The 13,562-nt window shown below is 44.9% G+C and overlaps 1 protein-coding gene across 1 annotated transcript in view; it reads right to left on the bottom strand.

Annotated features, from left to right (window-relative positions):
• The window catches only part of LOC115321035 (venom metalloproteinase antarease-like TtrivMP_A), a 104,796-nt gene that overhangs the window by 34,491 nt on the left and 56,743 nt on the right, over positions 1-13,562 (bottom strand). The window lies entirely within an intron of this gene.

A 13,562-nucleotide genomic window follows, 5' to 3' on the forward strand; every position in this document is an offset into this window, starting at 1 on the left:
CACAACAACCAACCCGGTCTGAGGCCACTGATTAAGCTTCCAAGGTTAAGGGTAGAGCGAGCACGGTGCTTTCTTTAGTAACTCCCCTAAAACGTCCTTTGACATCAGTGGCAAGCAACAAATCGTCGGTTCCAAAATTTACAGTTTGGATCGAAAGTATTAGATACCAAGATGCTCTTCTTGGCACTGGAGCAGCAGTCAACGTTCTGGCATCATCCCTGGTTCCAGCAGACGCACGTCCCCGTCCGACGTCACTTGGATTGTTTACTGTGAACGGTACTGCATGTCACACCCAGGGTATTTTAACTTTGCAAGTGAAAACAGTTGAGAGTACGTCACCAGTGGAGTTCGTGGTGCTCGAGAACTCTGTTTGCCCGGTAGTGCTTGGGTACGAGTGGTCCCGTAAAAATAACTTTCTTAATAATGAGTTTCCGTATTCCAGAGACAACAGAATCGCAACATCGAAAGTTGATCACAGTAAGTTCTTATCAAGGCACAATCTACACCTTCGTGCCACTCGAGTTATCTTCAAAGTATGGAATGGCACAATTGCACTTCTGAGAGATTTGCTAAATCACGTCGAGAAAGTGCTTCGAACTTTACTTTGCACTGACACAGCAAGTATCACACCCGTGACAAGCAACGTCTATGTGTGCAAAACGGTCACCAGACATACCCCCTAGCTCCGCTGCATGGGTTCCAGCGAAAACGCCCGACCAAAGCTTCAGCGGCTCCGTATCTTACGAACCTCTCCTTTATGCTTAACCTCGGCACGAGTTTCTTCCTCCCCACAATTTGGCATCTTCTCTGCGGGGAAACTTCGTCATCTTGGCTGTAAATATTGGATTGAACGAGATCACACTAAAACCTGGGAAACAAGTCGGAACCACTCAACCCTCCTGCCCTGAAGTGCAGGTGAATACAGTCACACTAGAATTCAACTCAAAGGCAGACATACCCAGTCTTCCATGGGAAAAACTTAATGTTAATCGTGACCTCGACGCTGAACATATAGCAGCGCATCGACAGCTCCTTCAACGTCATCGTAGCTGCATCGCGCTTTCTCGAAATGAACTCGGCTGCACGTCTTTGGTTGACCATTCCATTGGCACCGGGGACAGTCGACCTATTCACCAGTCACAGCGTACGTTTGCTCCATCCGAACGAAGTGTTATACAAACGCAAGTTAATGACATAATTCAACATGGGATGGTCGTTCCTTCATCAAGCCCATGGTCCTCTCCAGTAATGCTCGTCCGAAAAAAAGTTGGTGCTATCCGGATTTGTGTTGACTTCAGAAAAATCAAGAGCCTTGCGAAACAGAATGTGTACCCCCTACCTTGCTTGGATGATGCCCTGGATCGACTACAGGAATCAGAGTATTTCACAACCTCTGATAGCCTGTCAGGATACTGGCAGATTGCGCTGGACCAAAGGATGAAGAAAACTTTGCGTTTGTGACACTGGATTGACTCTACCGGTTTACGAGAATGCCCTTTGGGCTGTGTAATGCACTTGCAACATTTCAGAGACTAAAGGACAGGGTGCTAGGCCACCTGAAGCGGACCATGGCACACGTGTACCTAGATGACGTAATGGTGTATGGAAATACATTCCATGAGCACGTCCAAAGACTTATATCAGTATTGGATGCGCTCTCCTCTGCCAGTCTGCGTCTGAAACCAGAAAAGCGTTACGTTGGGTATAAAGAAGTAACCTACCTTGGACACGTTGTATCGAAAAGAGGGATTACATCAGATCCTGTCAAGCTTCAAGCCTTCGCAGAGTATTCTGTTCCAACATCCTTAAAGGAGGTAAAAAGTTTCCAAGGATTCGCGTTATACTTTTGCCGATTCATTTCTTACTATGCGCGCCGTTCGGCTCCAATGACCCGTCTTCTACGAAAGAATGAACCCTGGCGATGGACAGCAGAGGAAACTAGCTTCCTTTGAAGACCTGAAACGTGCCTAGTTGAGCGTCCCAATTCTCGCCCACTTTGACCCTGCTAAGGCGACCTATCCTCACACAGATGCCAGTGGAGAGGGACTCGGTGCTGTTATGTTTCAACAAGATGACTACGACACGCAACGTGTTGTTTCATACGCAAGTCGCCGTCTGACGGACGCAGAACAGCGGTATCATTCTTCAGAACTTGCGTGTCTTGCACTAGTCTGGCCAGTGCAACACTTCCGGTCATATCCTTATACGGACAACACTTCACAGTTGTGAACGATAACTCAGCCTTGACACGGCTCCAAAGCAAGAAAGATCTGGCAGCCAAACTGGCTCGTTGGTTGATTTTACTTCAAGACCTTAACTTCACAATTGATCATCGGAGTTGCAAAGAACACCAAGATGCAGCCTTTCTATCTCGACATGCAATGAAGGACATACCGGATTCTCTTGACCACGATGCTTGCTTTTGTGTGCCTACATTTAATTTGAACGCAGACCGGGAACAAGACTGAGAAATCCAGGACATCATGTCTCGACTTCAAACGACTGACGTACCGCCCACGACTAATCGCCTACGTAAAGCGTACCAGATTTGTGCCGGGTTAGTTTGCCATTGCAGGTGCAGCACTAAACACTGGGTGCTAGTTGTCCCATCTTCGCTACGCAGAGCGGTACTGCATTTTTGACACGACGACCCTACGGCGGAGAATCTAGGCCATGACAAAACTTTCCAGGAGATTTTAGGTATGTACTGGTGGTCTGGGCTTTGAAAGGACGTGACTAGGTACGTAGCGTCTTGCTCAAAATGTCAGCAACGATAATCACCAAATACAACCAAGCAATGTAAACTTCACCCCATACCACCACCAGAGACTCCATTCGAGGTGTGGGGGATCGACCATCTCCGGCCTTTTCCACGTACATCGGACGGCAACCGCTTCATTCTAGTGGCGGTAGATCATCTTACAAAATGGGTAGAGTTATGCCCCGTGGCCAGCACCTCAACCGAAGAAGGGTGGCGGTTCCTTTCAACCCAGCTTCTGCGACACGGAGTGTCACGGATGATCCTCACTGGTTGAGATACAGCTTTGACCTCTGTCATGTTTTCAGAAGAGCTAGCATCTCAACGCATAACTCATGCTAAAGTAGCTCACTACCGACGCAGACGAACGGGTTGGTGAAGCGAGCTAACAGAACAATTTCTGGAATTCTTTACTCGTAAGTAAATGTCAAGCACACTGATTGGGACACTTTTGTTCCTTATGCCGCGTTCCCGATGAATACCATTAAGCAGTCAAGCACCCCTTATACACCATTTCAACTTGCTCCTGGTAGAACGGCGGTGCTTCCTCAGGAATGCTCAGTATTTGTAACGTGGCGGAATAGGGGAGACGATTTTGGTGACAATAACTTTCAGCACCCCCTGGATGATGCACGAATACGAGTAAGAGTGGCTATATTACATTCCCGACAGCGTACGGCATCTTGATACAGCGCTGCCGGCTCGACACCATGTCTATCACCGGGTGACTAGGTCCTGGATCGGAGGAAACAGCGAAAGAGAGGTCGAGCACAGAAGCTTCTTCCTAGGTATAGGGTCCCTGTGAAGTCACTAAGAAAATTGAACCCCTAACCTATGAAGTACGAGATTGGGGAACTTCACGGAAGACCAGGATATTTTCAGCGTATGTGCATCACGTGAAAATGTACATCCCACGCACAAGTGTTCTTCCTTCTTCTCAGGTTCAGTGAACTGTGGGAACCAAAGTGCCGATGACTTACTTTCTGTACTGTGATAACTCTTTTGAGGGGAAGGGGGAGACTGGTTAGAGGCAGAAGAAGAGGAAGACAATGGCGTCCTTGTGAACATTAAGTGGAATTCCATCAGCCGGAACTGAAGTTGACTCCAGTGAGCCTGTAACAATATATAGAGTATAGACCAACACGCGGCCCTGACGTCACGCAGATGCGGCGGCGCTGTCGACGGCACTGCGCATGCGCAGACGCTTCACTCCTCCCGAATTTGGTTTCTGCGCACGCGCAGTGCCCACACCTTGTGTGGGTAAACGCGGGCTTGTTTGTAAATATCGTGTTGGTCGATGTATATATATATATCTATCTAACCTGAACGATAACATAACCCTACAAGCTGACCTTAACCTAATAGCCGACTGGTGTAAACAGTGAAAAATGACAATTAGCTTTTCTAAAGCAAATCTCGTTTCCTTCACGCGTGCTCATAGTCCTCTCTCACTTACACCATGTGCAGCCAGGTAATTACCAAGTGTCCATATTACAAATATCTGGGTGTTCACTTATCTGACGATCTCTCATGGAACACGCATATAACACACGTCCTGTCTAATGCTAACCGCTCTCTTGGCTATCTTCGACGGAATCTGAAACTAGCACCATCATCAGCTAAACAACTAGCCTACACTACCCTCGTAAGATCGCAACTTGAATACGCGTCATCCATTTGGTCCCCTTGGCAACATTCATTGATAACAAACATAGAGGCACTTCAAAATCGAGCCAATCAGATTCATTTTTTCGGATTACTCACGAGACACCAGCATCACTTCTTTACGAATAAAAGCTAACCTTGATCTCCTCTCAACCAGAAGGAAATTATCACGCCTGTCTCTTTTTCACAAGATTTACTATCATAACCATGACATCAGAACTTCACTATTATCCCCAGCCAGTCGCATATTTCTCGCATTGATAACGTCTGTAAAGTTCGTCCAATTTTCGCCTCGTCAGTTTCGTTTCTTAACTCCACCTTGCCATTCACAATAACGGACGGGAATAGCCTGCCTAACAGTATCGTGAACCCAGACAGATTATAATACATTCATATCCCAACTGACCGTCTATCTGCATTTGCACTAATAGCAAAGTCAACTCGTGTTTATCGAAATGTTTTATTTGGGCATTTTTCTGTTTCATTAGCTGTTTTTCCCTAAAAATGTTTTAAGTATGTTTTTTTCCTGTTTTTGCTGCTTTATATAACAATGTTTTCCAGCATTTATCCCACTTTTTTGTTTGTTACTTTATATAATGTTTCTTCAGCTGTTACTCCCACCTTGTGTAATGCCAGCAATGGCCTTCAAGGTTAAATAAATGATGATGATATACACACACACACACACACATATATATATATATATATACAGGGTGTTTTTTAAGCTTAGCAGAATGTTTTTTTTTCAAAAAACATAAAAGCTAGATTAATGCCGTCTAATCGTAACGATCAGTCGGCTAATTAGATAAAATTCGTTAATGAACTTTTTATTTAATGAAAATAGATATATAATTTCAATTAGAAACTTGCTGGGCGTCATCGAAAAACCCTAAATCAGTCAATTTTAGAAAGACTTTGAGCGCGTGAGAAGCGTAGTAGTGCACTAAAGTTAGCACTCGTGGAGCACGTACAAAGCTAGCTGTTGCGATAAGGCGCCCGCGCAATTTTTCCGTCTCTTATCTAGCCCCAGCCTTGTACCTGCTCCACGAGCGGTAACTTTAGTGCACAACTACGCTTCTCACGCGTTCAAAGTCTTTCTGAAAATTACTGATTTAGTGGTTTTCAATGACGCTGAGCAAGTTTATGATTGGAACTATATCTCTATTTTCATTCATTTAAAAGTTAATTAACAAATTTTAACTAATTAGCCGACCGATCGTTATGATTATCCCCCTATACTATGTCCCCCTGGCCGTATAACACACCTGCGCAGCCCGCATTAACCTAGCTTTCATGGTTTCATTTTAAAAATTCTGTTAAGCTTAAAAAAAAAAAAACACCCTGTGTATATACAGGGTGTTTTTTGTTTATTCTTACAGATTTGTTTAAAGAAAACTGTGAAAGCTACACTAATGCGGTTTGTGCAGGTGGGTTATACTGCCAGGCAGACATTAGGGGGTGGCTAATCTTTGCGATAAGTCGGCTAATTAATTAAAATTTGTTAAATAACTTTTTAATTAGTGAAAATAGACATATGATTTCAATTAGAATCTTGTAGAGAATTATCGAAAACCACTAAATCAACTATTTTTAGAAGGATAAAACGCCGGGGCAGCATTTTACGGCGTTCTGTAAAAACGCTTCATTTGGACGCGTTTCTAGATTTCGGTTTGTTATCGGTGCGCATCACCGCGCCCGCGGTCCTGCTCCCCAGTGGCTGAGACGCGCAACACACGTGCGCCTTAGTTTCCTCCATTCTACGAGGGAGGCGAGGAGGTGGCTTCGCGCCGCGACCACCGGGGGGCAGGACCGCGGGCGTAAAGATGCGCTGCGATAAGAAACCGAAATCTAGAAACGCGTCCAAATGGAGCGTTTTTACAGAACGCCGTAAAATGCTGCCCCGGCGTTGTATTCTTCGAAAAATAGTTTATTTAGTGGTTTTTGATTATGCTCTACAAGTTTCTAATTGGAATTATATGTATATATTTACTAATTAAAAAGTTAATTAACGAATTTTAATAATTAGCCGACTTATCGCAAAGATTAGCCACCCCCATAATGTCCGCCTGGCCGCATAAACCACCTGCACAAACCGTATTAGTGTAGCTTTCACAGTTTTTTTTATCAAATCTGCAAGAATAAAAAAAAAACACCCTGTATATATATGGGTGTTTTCACCTCAAATCGTGCAGGCAAAAAGGGTCGAATTTTTCATTTCGCTCAAAAAAATATATGTTATGGCGTCGTCTCTAAAAACGCAGTAGCCACCAATCGCAAGTTCGTCGGATTTTTCGTTCTCGACTTACGAATTTTAAAAGAGGCGGCGGCGGAAAGCAGTGTTTTTCACATCCGTCTTGGGTCGGATATTTCGGTCGATCTCCCGCCGTGGATTTTCAGTCCACATTATATTAACCTTTTGCAAGCACTCTGTGAGCCCATTTAAAACGCTCTAATACCATGAAGTAGTTTTAGGCGTTTTGCTTTTATTCTGTAAAAATGTCAAAAACGCCCCCTCGGGCAATTGCTGACGAAATTTGACAAATACTGGCGATCTCCTTGGGTTACATCGATATGTTTTATGTTTACGGAGAGCCCAAAACACGTTCTTTATAGATATTTTAAAATCACTGAGCTGCATAAAATTCCCTTTGTTTGTGCAGGTGGGTTATACTGCCAGGCGTTATGTTATGTTCGAAAACAAAAAAGCACCAATTTTAAAATCGATTTTCTCAAAAAAACATTTTTATTTTTTTTTTGTTAAAATGTAAACATGATAGTTGTCTACTCGAAAATCAAGTCGAGAAAGTGTGTATTTTGCTTGTATGTTCTTTATTTAAGCCTCAATATTGGAAAAAGCCGTCTTCGTTTTGCAAGACCTAACTTAGACATCGCGACCCGTGCGTTTTTATGAATTGTGAAAAGGTTTTCTTGAATTTTGTCTGCGTTTTGTAACCAATTATAAACGTATTTCGCGGTATTGAATAGTTATTTATGTTTTGATAAGAGCGGGAAACCACGAGAAACATATCTAACCAAATCAGCAGGCTTAGTAGACCTTCAATATCGAAGAGGCACAGACGTTGTATTGTTTCGATTTATAAAGCTTTCACTGTAAACTGTCATGGGCCAGTCATAATCCCGGCAGTCGGCGCTGTAGCTACTAGCGCGCTGAGTATATAAGGTCATGCTCCGCACCTAATAAGACAGTTCATTGCCAGACTCTTGACTAGACTACATGGTGTCAGAAGTGGGGTGAAGAGAACAAAGAAGATAGCATGGCGTCGTCGCTGCTCCCACCGCCGAAACCGCTGGACACAACGGGCGACCTGTGGCAGTCCTGGCGCATCTGGAAAAGTGAGTTTAAGCTTTTCTCGACTGCAACGATGCTCACAACGAAACCTAAGGAAGTACAAGCAGCCACCTTCCTTATGACGATAGGTGAAGAGGCACGGAAAGCATACGCGACGTTCGTTTTTGAAGCGGAGGAGGAACGAGACGACGTTAACGTGCTCATGGAAAAGTTCGAGAGCTTCTACCAACCTGCCACGAACCTGACGTACAATGAGTTTCGTTTCGGCACCCGAGATCAGCGAGAAGGAGAAACCTTTAACGAGTGGCTAACAGAGTTGCGTTTGTTAGCAAGTCGCTGCGAGTTTGGCGTGTTAGAAGAGCGTATGCTTCGAAGCCGAATCATCCTCGGGATAAAAGACAAAAAACTGCAACAGAAGCTGATCTCAGAAAACCCGCCATACGCAAAGGCCGTGAAAATATGTCGAGCCTGAGAACAAGGTCAGGAACAGTTCGAAAAGATACAAAGCTTCGCGGAACAAAAGCATGCAGCCGTTGTTAATCGTATGGAAGCATCATGCCCGAAGTGCGGATTTTCCGCGCACCGAGACCAAAAATGCCCAGCAATAGGAAAACGCTGCCAGAACTGCAGTGGCTACAACCATTTCGCAAAAGTATGCAGAAAACCGAAAAAAAAACTCACCCGAAACAGCACGACCAAAAGCAAGTACGGGATTCATGCAGATAGCGATAGCGAAGAAGAATATTTCCTGCAGACTTTGTGAATGACAAGTGTCTCCAACAGAAACCTTTGGTCAGCCCAGGTTCACGTTGAAGACGAGCCGCTCGACTGTAAGCTTGATACCGGAGCGGATTGCTGCGTCATGTCAAAACAGACGCTCCGGCGACTGACAGATACGCTAACGCGGAAATGCAACGTGGCTCTGAATGGGTTTTTCGGTCATATGAAATATGCAAGAGGGCGCGTTGCACTAACGCTCCGATGTGGCACCCACTCAACTACAGCGCAGTTCTTTGTGATGGATCAAGACATACCCCTTACACTTAGCGGTTCGGGCGCAGAAGAGCTCGGATTAATCAAGCGAATGGCAACAATTACGAGCAGCGACCTGTACGAAGCAGCCAAGCTTTTTGATGATGTGTTCCAGGGACTCGGCAGAATAAAAAATATCTCCTACAAGATGAAACTGAAACCTGAAGCACAAGGTATCGTTAAACCACCGAGGAAAGTGCCCATTGCTTTGAGAGATAAGGTTAAAAAGGAACTCGATCGCATGGAGCAGGATCAAGTAATAACCAAAGTCACAGAACCTACAGATTGGAGTAGTAACATGGTCGTTGTTACAAAACCCAACAAGATCCGCATCTGTCTGGACCCGTCGGATTTAAACAGAGCCTTATTGCGCGAACATTACCCGATGCCAGTATTGGCTGATGTCTTGAATTCTCCGGGTCTGCACGGTGCGAATTACTTTTCCACACTTGACGCCTCCTCTGGGTTCTGGCAGATTGCTTTAGACCACGAGAGCTCCTACTTGTGCACTATGAGCACACCATTTGGACGGTACAGGTTCTTGAGGATGCCATTCGGCATTTCATCAGCTCCGGAAATTTTTCAGCGGGCAATCCACACTGTTCTAGAAGATCTTACAGGAGTAGCCGTTGTCATGGATGACATTTTGGTCTGGGGAGCAACCAAGCAAGAGCATGATGCAAACCTGCAGAGGCTGCTGCAACGCTGCAGAGTGGCCAACCTAAAGCTCAACAAAAAGAAATGCCGTTGTCTTCAGAAAGAGGTTCGCTACCTTGGACACGTCATAACCACGGAAGGTCTTCAAGTTGACCCCCACCCCTTGCAGGACATTCTAGCAGTCCCTGCCCCGACTAACTGCAAGTCCCTGCAAATATTCCTCGGCATGGTTAACTTCGTGTCTTGTTTCATACCAAATGTGTCTTCGATTGCAGCCCTGCTGCGAGAACTGCTGCGTAAAGAAGTCGCGTGGGATTGGACGAACCGACACCAGAACAGTTTCGAAGTCCTGCGACAGAGGCTGATGGAAGCTCCAGTTTTGGCGTACTTCAGACCAGGCAAGCCTGTTACTTTGTCTGTCGACGCGAGCCAACACGGCGTCGGAGCTGTCCTTCTTCAAGACGGACACCCGGTTGCGTACTCTTCAAGATCCCTCACGGATTCACAACGCAACTACGCACAAATTGAAAAGGAAACTTTAGCTATAGTTCACGGCTGCACGAAGTTTCATGACTACATCGTAGGACAGCCCGAAGTCACTGTTTTTCCCCGTAACCGTTTATGACAGTTTGCAGAGAACCTGGACTCCCGCGGTCATCGAAGCCACAACAGATGCACCCAGGTCTTACGTAGTCACCACTGAAGATGGTCAGAGCAAAAGACGTACTAGGGAGGATTTGCGACTTCTGCCGACTACTACTACAGTTGAAAATGCCCCGTGGGTCAACGGGAGTGGAACAGCCGGTATTTCGAGTCAACAGACACCTCCCGGGGACGACCAGGTTGGACACGCACCGTCACCGGCAGATGAAGATGCGACCGCCTGAGCTACCAACGTTCAATCGGCTACCCCAGAGCGCAGAAGTACGCGACTACGGAGGAAACCTCAGCGATACCCAACCTCGGAATGCAAGCAACCTGAAGAGGAGGAAGATGTCATGGGCCAGTCATAATCCCGGCAGTCGGCGCTGTAGCTACCTGCGCGCTGAGTATATAAGCTCATGCTCCGCACCTAATAAAACAGTTCATTGCCAAACTATGACTAGACTACATAAACTAGCATGACTAGTTATTAGCTGTCATATTACTAAGACATAGAAAGTCACCGCATCCATTGATATACAATTCTTTCCGAAACCAAACGGTAGTACAGATCACCAGGGAATATTCTTTCACTTCCCTAATACACAAAAACGATGACACAGAAACGGTCTGAAAAACACGGAGAGAGTGTCACGGAGAGAGGTAGGGAATAAAAATAAATAAATGAGAATAAAATTGCCTAATAAACTCCGATCTTATCGAAAATTGCGTTAAAAAATAAAAAGATTTAGGTTCGAGCGGTGGCAAGGGGACTAGTGGAGAGTCAGACAAAGAAATCAACAACACGTAGAGTTGGAAAAAAAAAAAATCTAATAAAGACGGAAAAACTCAGCCGCACATGGCAAGAACAAAAAGCCAACTCCTCCGGGAATTCCCTAAACGGGACACAACCGAACACTTGCGAACACGCTCTCTACAGCACCATCAGGCCTCTACGCCATGACGAAATAAACCCAACATCTAAACAATGCTGACAAACAGTTAGTTACAAAACATTAAAAAAAAACGTTCAGCAAAACCGCACCCGAGAAAAAAAAGTTCAGCGGGGCGAAGGAACATACCCGAAATAAAAAAAGAAAAGTCTTAACTGACCGATGCCGAGTCCAGTCCCACGACACTGAAGCCTGGCAGGATGACGGTGTCCAGATGATGCTCAAATCTGTTCTTCACTCTATTACGCACATCCACGACGGCTGTGCGGAACAGGGGCTGTGCGGAACAAAGTGAAGAATAGATTCGAGCAGCGATGCGGCGAGAAGGTAACCGAGACGTAACATGCCTCGAGCTTCATATCGGGAGAGGAGCTTTCGAGGTAGTTACTGCAGTTGCTCAAACTTTCTCCTTCCCCTTCCCTTTTTCTAAAGAACACGTCAGCCGGCGCTAACTTTTCATCTCGGGAGAAGGCCACTGTTCACAAACGGTTATGAATGACAAGGAGGCTGTCTTCGACCCTACTAGTCTCCGGGCAGAATAAACAGAAGTATATTTACCAACACGCTCGTTTTTAATGTCAATCTCCGGGCTTTGCTGTTTCCAAAAGAGATAACCCTTCTGTGCTATCGGGTGTCCGCGGAGAGAGATGTTCGCCGCGCCAACGACACATTCGTACCATTTCACTCCTCGTGACAGAGGCTGCGCTGCTCGCTTTACTGTCACGGGCCGTCCTATCTAACACAACGAGTACGAAAGGTCGTGGTCATCTCCTGGCTCCGAAAGGGCGGGACGTTCATATAGGCCAATGAAGGTCCCGAATCAATACGACGTTTGCCGATTTCTACTCATTAAAAATTTCATTTCATTTCATTTATTTACACCTTAAGGGTCCGTGAAGGGCATTACATAAGGGGGGGGGGGGGTATTCAAGTTTTATACAACAGAGAAACGCAAGTACAAGAAAAAACAGAAAAGGAAACTAAAACACACTTAACACACTCAACACACTCAGGTCTGCTCAAAGTTACACAACTCATAGCACTAGTAGGACGATAAATGAAGTTTAATACACGATAGAAAATTAATCGGATCCACAATGGTGACAATGGACGATGGGAGGTTGTTCCAGTCGCTGATGGCCTGAGGGAGGAATGATCGATTGAATGCGTTTGTAGAGCCTGAAATACGCTTGATTGTACATGCGTTGTTAAGGCGTGAAGATGTTCGGTCGGGGGGTGATAGCAACTCATTTTTAAGGACTGGAATGTGGTAGTAGATTTTATGAAGACGGCAGAGCTCAGAGACTTTCCTGCGGAGCTGCAAAGAGGACATAGTTAGTTGACTTTTCAAGGCGGAAACACTAAATGAGTGATCATAAGTAGACAGGATGAAACGAGCAGCCCTGTTTTGAACTGCTTCGAGGTTGTTAATTAGGTAAATTTGATGGGGATTCCAGATGGTAGCGGCGTATTCTCATTTAGGTCTGACGTACGTGTCGTACGCCAGTTTTCGAACCAGGGGAGGTGCGGATCGTAGGTTACGTCTTATTAGTCCAAGGGTCCTTGATGAGTCAGCAGTAATGGCTTCAATGTGATTATTCCAGGAGAGGTCGGGTGTTAGTCTTACACCAAGATATTTATACATAGAAACATTCTCAATTAAGTCGGAGTCCAGGTAGTATTGGTAGGACAGTACAGATTTTTTCCTAGTGAAGCGAATTAGTTTGCATTTAGATTTATTTAACGACATCAACCAGTCATCGCACCATTTGTTAATTTTAGATAAGTCACTTTGAAGTTGGTCGTTATCTTGCACACATGTTACTTTGTTATAGACGACGCAGTCATCTGCAAATAGACGTATTTTAGAGGAAATATTGCTAGGGAGGTCATTTATATATATTAAGAATAATAGAGGCCCTAAAACAGACCCCTGCGGAACACCAGAAGTCACGTTTGTTAGGGATGATTCTTGGTCATTAATTGACGTTAGTTGCACGCGGGACGAAAGAAAGTCACGTATCCATGAAAATGTGAGTGGGTCAATGTGTAGAGATGACAACTTAGAGAGTAGGCGTTGATGAGGGACACGGTCGAAGGCTTTTGAGAAATCAAGAAAAGCGGCGTCAGTCTGAGTATGACATTCAAGGTTAGTGTGTAGGTCATTAACAAAATCACAAAGATGAGTCTCGCAGGAAAGTCCCTTTTGAAAACCGTGCTGCTGCTTGAAGAAAAAAGAATTACTTGCTAGGTGGGACATGATATGGGAGTAAAGTATATGCTCTAGTAATTTGCAAGAGATGGAGATTAATGATATTGGGCGATAATTAGACACAGAAGAGCGACTACCCTGCTTAAAAACTGGGACTACCCTGGCCATCTTCCAGTCAGAGGGAAGGCAGCATTCAGAAAGTGATTGGGTAAAGATCAATTTAAGAAACTCGCTTGAAATTATGCTAGTATTTTTTAGGATTTTAGAGTTGATATTATCGGGACCAGCAGATGATGTAAGTTTTAATTTATCAATTAGATTTTTTATTCCGGC

This window comes from Ixodes scapularis, unplaced genomic scaffold (assembly GCF_016920785.2).
Source record: "Ixodes scapularis isolate PalLabHiFi unplaced genomic scaffold, ASM1692078v2 PGA_scaffold11__112_contigs__length_91849675, whole genome shotgun sequence".
Taxonomy (NCBI): Eukaryota; Metazoa; Arthropoda; class Arachnida; order Ixodida; family Ixodidae; genus Ixodes; species Ixodes scapularis.